The sequence below is a fragment of the Oryzias melastigma genome, linkage group LG18 (genome assembly GCF_002922805.2).
Source record: "Oryzias melastigma strain HK-1 linkage group LG18, ASM292280v2, whole genome shotgun sequence".
In the NCBI taxonomy this organism is placed as follows: domain Eukaryota; kingdom Metazoa; phylum Chordata; class Actinopteri; order Beloniformes; family Adrianichthyidae; genus Oryzias; species Oryzias melastigma.
Window position 1 is genome coordinate 9,817,986 of NC_050529.1, and position 7,755 is coordinate 9,825,740.

Below are 7,755 nucleotides of genomic sequence, written 5' to 3' on the forward strand. Positions count from 1 at the left end.
TTTTTTAAATATAGGAAAACAAAACAAAGAAGCTCAAATTAGGAAGAGACAGACAAAAATATAGAACATAAAAAGAAAACACTTTTAAGCTGTTTGTTATTCATTCTAAACCTGCCAGGTGCTACCACTAAACGATAATTGCTATCTTTAGCACACTGTTTGAGCTTTTTAATGGGTTCGGGAGCAATAATGTGTGTTTAAGCTTCAAATGTTGCTGTTATGTTTGACTCAAAGCGCCTGACAGTCGCTCCTCAGCCGGCCATCAAGCGGCGGGACGGAGCGGTGCAGCAGCGAGCGGCAGCATCCCGCGGCTCCCCTCTCTCCGCTTTTCCTCCCCTTTCGTTTCCGCTAAGCAGAGCGCGCGCGCGCCCCTTAGCTTGTGTGTGGAGCGCGCGCGCGCAGGTGTTTTTGAGTGCTTGCTAGGATCTGGCAGCGCGCGCGGGTGCTGCGTTTTCCTTAAAACAAAAAAAGGAAAAAGATCCTTCAGTTTTTTTTGCCGCCCTCATTGTTTTAGTCGACAGTCATAAAAGAAAGCAGGTACAGACCGTCCATTTTTTATCTTTTGCCGCTCTTCACAGATGTTATGTCAACACTTTTTTTTTTGGAGGGGTGGGTGGTGTTGTGACGGTGCGGTGGAGGGTCGGACTCCGGCTTCTAACGGAATTTTTTTTGTTCTTGCTCTTTTGTCTCTTTTAGTTTAGCTGGTGGTCTGAATATTTTTGCCCCCTTTCATCCTATTTTTTTTCTTCCTTCCTGTGTGGGAATAAGAGAAGCATTGCTGTTTTCTGACTTTGAGTGGGGACGAGAGAAGAGGCTCCTCTGGAATTTCCTCAGGAATTTGATGTGGACAGCTCCGGTAAGAGGGGACGGAGGGGAGAGAAATCACGCTTCCATCATAGAAGTTTGCGCTAAAAAAGAAAAAAGAAAAACCGCGGATCGATAACGCATTCCTTTTTGCTCTAATTTACAGGCTTTGTGTTCTTCCGCCTGGGGTTTTTTAGTAAGTAGCACTATTTTTTGCCCTTACATTGCACCTCGGAGCTTATTATTTTTATTTAATATGATTATTATTTTTTGTGAAGAAGTTTGAAGTGTCGTGACGCTGTGGGAGCATCAGCCCAGGACGCACGTTTTTTATTTTATTTTTTTTTAAGGTGGAATAAATGCGGGTTGTTGCGCATTTGCTCCTCTTCTCAATCAGAAAGTGTTCAATCAGCCGCTTATTTTTTCATTTTCTTGTGTGTCACTTGGAGGATTCAAGCTCAGGAGACCAGAAATTTTATATATATATATATATATATATATATTTTTATAGAGAAAGTTTGCTTAAAATGCATGCTGTCATAACTTGTCATTCCAAGTCTACTTGTGAATGCTCCAGGACTCCTGACTCAGGTGTTGTGAATCACCAAGTTTACCATTTTTAACCCTTAAATTGTGTTCAAGTCAAGTGCAAATGGGTCAATTTTGACAAAATAAGGGTGTATATATATTTTTATCTCACGTGGCAGGCTTTGAAGCCAGATGATTGACATGCACGTCAGCACATCCCCATGTTATTCCTCCTTCATCACCACCTGCTATATTTGCCTGTAATTTAAACAGCCTCTTCTTTTGTGCATTTAAAGACATTTTTTTCTTCTTGGTGAGACTACAACTTGACAAGTGGTTCCCATATATATAGCCAATTACCCGTGATTTGCAGTCATAGTTTGCAGGGAGGCACAGCAAAGTCTCCCAAAAAACAAGACAAAAAAAAGGCAGGATAATGAAGGGAAAAGTTTGTGCGGCGGGTGTGTTTTGTAGCAAGCCGAGCACGGGGAAGGATCAGTTGCAAATGAGGGCAAGGACGGCTCACGCAGCCAGACAGATGTGTCTTCCCTGACCAGTGAGGAGTGACAGAGGGCTAAATGGGTATGACCATGGAGGAGAGGTAATGGTATTATGGTCTGTCAGTCAGAACACAAGATGCAACCGATAGGAGGGTGTATTGAAATAGGAAAAAAAAAAACAGGATGTTAAACTGTGATAAAAGTACACATAAAATTCATTTTTTGAATGTTTTCTATTTTTAATTTCTTTACAAAATAAGTTTCACTCTTTTTCCTGATAATTATCACCTTTATGGATCAATCTGATCAACACTTAATGCACCAGGATGACATTTCTAACCCAAACTTCACACATAAGCTGTCATTCGTGCCAGGAAATCTATTTTCTAACACAAAAGTAGTGTCAGATATTAACACTTTTAGAGATTTAATCCAAGAAAACACACTTTATTTTGCCATTGCCTCGTTAAAGACCCACTGCGATTATCTTTTGATCTATTTTTAAAGCACTCCGTGTTTTTTGATATGCTCATGATGTTTTTAGCCAAAATTTTAGAAAACTGTTGATTTCTAGGTCAAAAGTTTTTGCAGACTGTCAGTAATTTTTTTTTTAGAAAATTCCCTCGGCGTTGTGGGTGGGACTTCTGAGACAAAACAACCCTGCCTCCGTCCTCTACTCATTGCTGAGAGCTCTCTGTTTACATGCTTTCCCCCAAGCTTACACCCCCTCACACCCCCAACTTAATTTTAGCCGTACAGTTTTTTTTTTGCCATATGTCAGCTCAGATGTGGAAAACCAAGACGTACATGGTTTTATTGCAGTTTTCCATCTGTTCTCGACTCAGAACAATTTGAATAAATAAATACCCCAAAATGCAATTTTAAGCTTACTTTTCATCATCAGAAAAATGCCACAAGAACATGTTAAAAACACTAAAAATACACTTTTCATTGAAGTGTCTTTAATGCAAAAAGTTGGCTGAAATAAAATAAAAAAATGGGCTAGATTCAAGTTGGGACAAGAAGAGCCAAGTCTGCTCGCTATAGTTTCACCAGCAGTGACCTGAGGTAGCAGAGCCAGCACTGCCATTTAGACCCATGCGTTTCTGCAAATCACTTTCTCTCATTAATTATGCCTTAACATAAGTTGCTTTAGTGCCACTATGTTGACAGCACACCCACTCCATCCCCCCTCCCCACATGCCTGCTGCACTTCCCTGGAGAGAATCAGGAGTAAGCTGTAATTATGCTTTATAAAATTCATCCAGGTGACATAATCGGGCCACGACTGAGATGGCAAAAGGCTGTCAGAACAGCTGCTAATAAATTTGTGGCAGCTTTTGCTTCTTTTTTTCTTCTTCTTCCTCTGTCTAACACTATATTTTATAAAGATTAATGCCATACAGTCTGTGCTACTTCACCGTGCTTCATATGAACTATAAGTAAATGGATCAGAAAGATCCACTCAGATGAAAATTTGTTTTAGACAAGTTCTTAGCATTTTTCTAATGACAGAACAAATATATAGAGGAAAAAAAGCTCAAATTCACATATTTTAGTATTTCTTTATTCAAATCGTTGTGAATCAGGAGGATACCAAAAAAATGCAGTTTAAAAAATAGCATATTTGTGACCACAAACTGCTAAACACTGCATTAATAGGCCCCTTATGCTATGTCCACACTCGAGTTCTTGAACATGCTTTTAGCATACATTGTTTACACTTGTCTGCCTCTACCAGATACTAGCGCATACATATGAAACATTTTGCTCCAAACCTCTACATAGATGTCAAAGCAGTGCAAATCTTATAAATCTTGCTTCAAGCTGTTTCTTTCACAGCTCTATTCCGATATATGAACGACTTGGTGTCACATAATTCTGCAAAACCTCAATTATTAATTTCTACTTCATGACCAGTTTTCAAACGGTTGGTATTTTTGTGTTTTGAGAAAGTACACCACTCATACATTGCTACCATATCCAAGTTCCTGATTGGTCAAACTGGTGTAACTTTTAACGTACGTTGATTGGCAACACATTTTGTACATATAGCCAGAAAAGTGACCTAAAAGTTGCATTGGAATGGATAAACCCAAGAGTTTTGGATGTGGCAACCTGAAAAGGCGCATATAATACATGTGTTTACATAGACGCTTCATTGGAAGTTGTTGCTTGAACACACGTTTTTTTTTAGCCCTGAATGAACATAGTATTAATTCAGATATTTTTTTTTTTTTTATACAGCCACGTAATCACAGAAACTCATTGGGCTTCATATTGGTAATTGTACAAAAGCAGAAAGTATAGCTGATTGCTAAACTAAACAGACTAAACTAAACTGGTTATCCCAGGCCTTAGACCCTCCTTCCTGGAAATAAGCAAATTTTTTTTTTTTTTTTTTTTTTTGTTATAAACAAGAAAGCTATTATTGAAAATGCCAAGAATTCTTAATTAAAGAAATAAATTACAAGACATTTTCTTAAACTAAAATTATATAACAATTAAAATCACTTCTAAATAGGATTATTTTTCATGCAAGACAGGAAGTAAGAATTTTTCTCAAAAGATGAGTATTGTAACTTTTTTAAGGTTCCGTTTTTGCAGCGTACGTCTTCGTTTTCTTCGTCTGAACTGGCATCTGACTGGATAGCTCCAATATTTTTTTGCCATTTTGGTTGCACTGGTAATATTAGGTTGAGGGTGTGAGGGGCTGTAAGCTAGCAGTCCCGCTCAAAACTTAGTGGCTATTGAACTTCTGCCGCGCTGCAGAAACTATGTCCTAGAAAACAACACAGTTTTTTTTAATTTTGGCTAAAAATGGCATAATCGTAATTAAAAGACCACTGGGAACGTGTTTAAAATAACTCAAAAGATGTTTGGAGTGTTTTTTTTTTTTTAAGGGGCTACAAACTATGCCGACTTTCACAAGATGAAAGGAGAGCATCTATAGGGAAAAAATTGCTTTATTATTTGTGAGTTTGTGTTTAGAAACACCTTGATTGCAATCCAAGGCTCAGCAAGCCAAATAATCAACTCCCATGAGGCGTTTTATAACCAGGATATGCGGTCAGATAATTAGGTACACCTGGCACAGGCATTCTCAGTAAATTTTGATTCATCCCAAAATAAAATGCCTGTGCCTGCCAACATGAAAGCAAGGGAAAGAAGAAAAAAAAAAACCTCCTGTCACATTGCCACGGAAGCAATGTTTTATTTATTTATCCACATCTTAATGCTCTTGGATGAGGCGGGCTTCATTTTGTGCTAGCTCATGCATTCGCTGCCAAAGTTTTTCATCTCTTTGCAAAGTGAGCCGCTCACTCACGAGGGTGCCGCCGACTCTCCATGGACAAGAGTCTCTGAAACTGGATGTTCTGGTGCTGCTAAATATAACCATTCCCTTGGCTGCTTGGCACAAGATAAATCTCTCCCTGATTCCATTTTATTTTATTTTATTTTTTAAAGATGGCGATATGACTAAATAAATCCAGCTCCAAGTCGACGGACATAAATAAAGATGTCAGATCTCAGAGGTGACAGGCTGGCAATTTCCACTTGATGTGTTGAAACCTTTCATGTGTTTATACATAGAGCTATGAAAAGTTGGGAATATTTTTATTTACGTATAACTAATCAGTCTTTTTTTTTTATATACTTGCACTCTATGATGGGTAATAAATTGAGTTTACGCCCACAAAAATACACACAGACACGGTAATGACCAGAACTTTACATTTTCCAGTCTGTTAATGGGTTTTAATTAAAAGCAGAAATCCACCTCATCTCTGCTGTTCATTTATTAGATACATGGCTTCAGCCATAAATCAACCACTTATTAAGTCCCTAAAAACACAAATTTGCATGAGATGTGAGTACCGTTAAGCCTGATGTGTGTGATATTAAAAGTATACACCTTCAAAATATCTTACGTTTTTAACCTTTAGTGGCTTGTTTAAAAGAAAAAATAATTGTTGCACAATGAAATGGATAAAACTATTGTTTCATAAAATACTGTTTTTATATGAAGTGAATGGATTTAAGTTTTAGTGAGTGAACCCTTTTCTTGGTTTAAAATGTAAACCATTATTTTCATTATTTGTCCATTTAAACAACTTTATGTGTGGTCACTTCTGCTTTAAAGTTCCTCATGGCTTCACTCTCAGGTTAGATGGTTAGTATTGAGTCTTCTTGAGGAAGATTTGTGGAAAAAGATGATGCTTTACTTGTTTTCAGAATTAACTTTGGTGCATTTGTTTAGCCCTTTAACACTGGTGACACCTTTATAACACATGCTCTTTGACACACCGTCACGCTTGCTAAAAGAGTTGCATAGCGTGAAAATCAGTTTTCCTCTCCGACAGAATCAGCTGGTTCACATTGGTTACGTTGACACTTCACTACTATACGTTTTTCAGAATCCACTAGAATTCATTGCGATTTAAGAGTTATAAAATCAAAAGAAATTTAAGACCATAGCTAAAGCTTTGGTGTTAAAGGGTTAATTGTCCTACTTTAAGAATCATGGCTCTAAAAATACAAATATACATTTTTATGACATCTTTAGAAGAAAATAACTTTTCATACAACACCTCCAGTTAAATATCAAATTGAGCTTTACAGAATCCATTATCTAAAACAGTGGGACACCTTAAATCAAACAATTAAAATAAATGAAACCAAAACAACAAAAAGGGAAAATTTAGATGAAAGTATGATTTTGTTGCTCTCTTTAACCCTGGTGCTATCCTAGGCAAGTTTATATTAATAATGGGGTCATCTGGACCCCACAAGACAGCGCACTGAACTGGTTTACCAAGGATTTTTTATCTTCACTGGTGTCTGTGACGGACATAAAATCCTGTCCACCTTTGTCCTTTGGGAGGGATCACACATCAATATAAGGGTGGGGTCATCTGGACCCCATAAGAGATCACAAGGGTTTACACAAAAGCTTTAGCTCCAGTCTTGACGTTCCTTTGACTACGGAAACTCTTTAACTGCTTATGCAATCAACATAACTCAAATAGATTCTGAGGCAGGGAAAGAATCCACATGTAAATGTACATCTTGGTGTCATATAATTCCGAACGGGCACAAACCACAATGACTAATTTCTTCTCCCTGATCAAGTATACAACAGTTGGCACTTCTGTGTTTTGAAAAAGACGCTTTCCATATGTCACTACTAAATCAGAGTCCCTGATTGGTCAAAGTTTTTGCGATTCAGTAGCCAAGAAGTTCAACGGATTTAAATTACAGTGCCAAGTCAATGAACAGCCATTTTGCATGTAGAGCCAGCAAACAAACTTAAAAACTTGTGTAGTGATGTGTGAATGCAGACGCCCCAAATTTGGGTTAAAACTTAACATTCAGACTTGTCCTTGGAAGTGGCCACTTGAGTGTGAGTTGATGCAGCCGGTGTGAACATACCTTTATTAAGATGTTGGCATTTCATTTCTGGTGTTAAAAGGTTAACGGGAACTACAACAAATCAATGACCTTCAACTAACCCTATCCCCTGCATCTATCTAAACCCTTATGTCTTTATTGACTATGTCCATGAACCCCCTCCATGCCTCTTTCCATGGATAGTCCAGCATAATTTTACCAACAGTATCACTGTTTCTTTTCTCAACTTGTCCAAACATCTCAATCTGGTCTTTATGTCCAGAACATCTATCATGATGATGGATTCGTCCTGATCCCATCCAACCTCATCTCTCCCAAAGAGAATCTCAAAATTGGATCAGTTCTCACAACTGTGAAAGTGTAGTCAATACAGGTGCAAGTCTCAATAATTTTAAAATGTTTAACAATAAAATGACATTAAATCCTTTTCTTTGCTGCAAGAGAAACTTGAGAAGTTTTCTGAACCCCAACATAAATAGTACATGGAATTCTGTCAGGGTATCTTTTGTGT

At 37.8% G+C, this 7,755-nt stretch overlaps 1 protein-coding gene across 43 annotated transcripts in view; it reads left to right on the forward strand.

The window, feature by feature from the left end:
- Window positions 1-232: 232 nt before the first annotated feature.
- LOC112155773 (protein tyrosine phosphatase receptor type D) overlaps window positions 233-7,755 on the forward strand; it is a 454,394-nt gene continuing 446,871 nt past the window's right edge. For 21 of the 43 annotated variants that reach the window (XM_036216736.1, XM_036216743.1, XM_036216740.1 and 18 more), the window contains exons 1-2: window positions 588-856; window positions 971-1,000. The gene's annotated coding sequence lies outside the window, so the exon portion shown is untranslated. Of the gene's footprint in view, window positions 538-587; window positions 857-970; window positions 1,001-7,755 lie in introns of those variants that run through there. The other 22 variants (XM_036216746.1, XM_036216749.1, XM_024287683.2 and 19 more) reach the window with 5 other exon arrangements.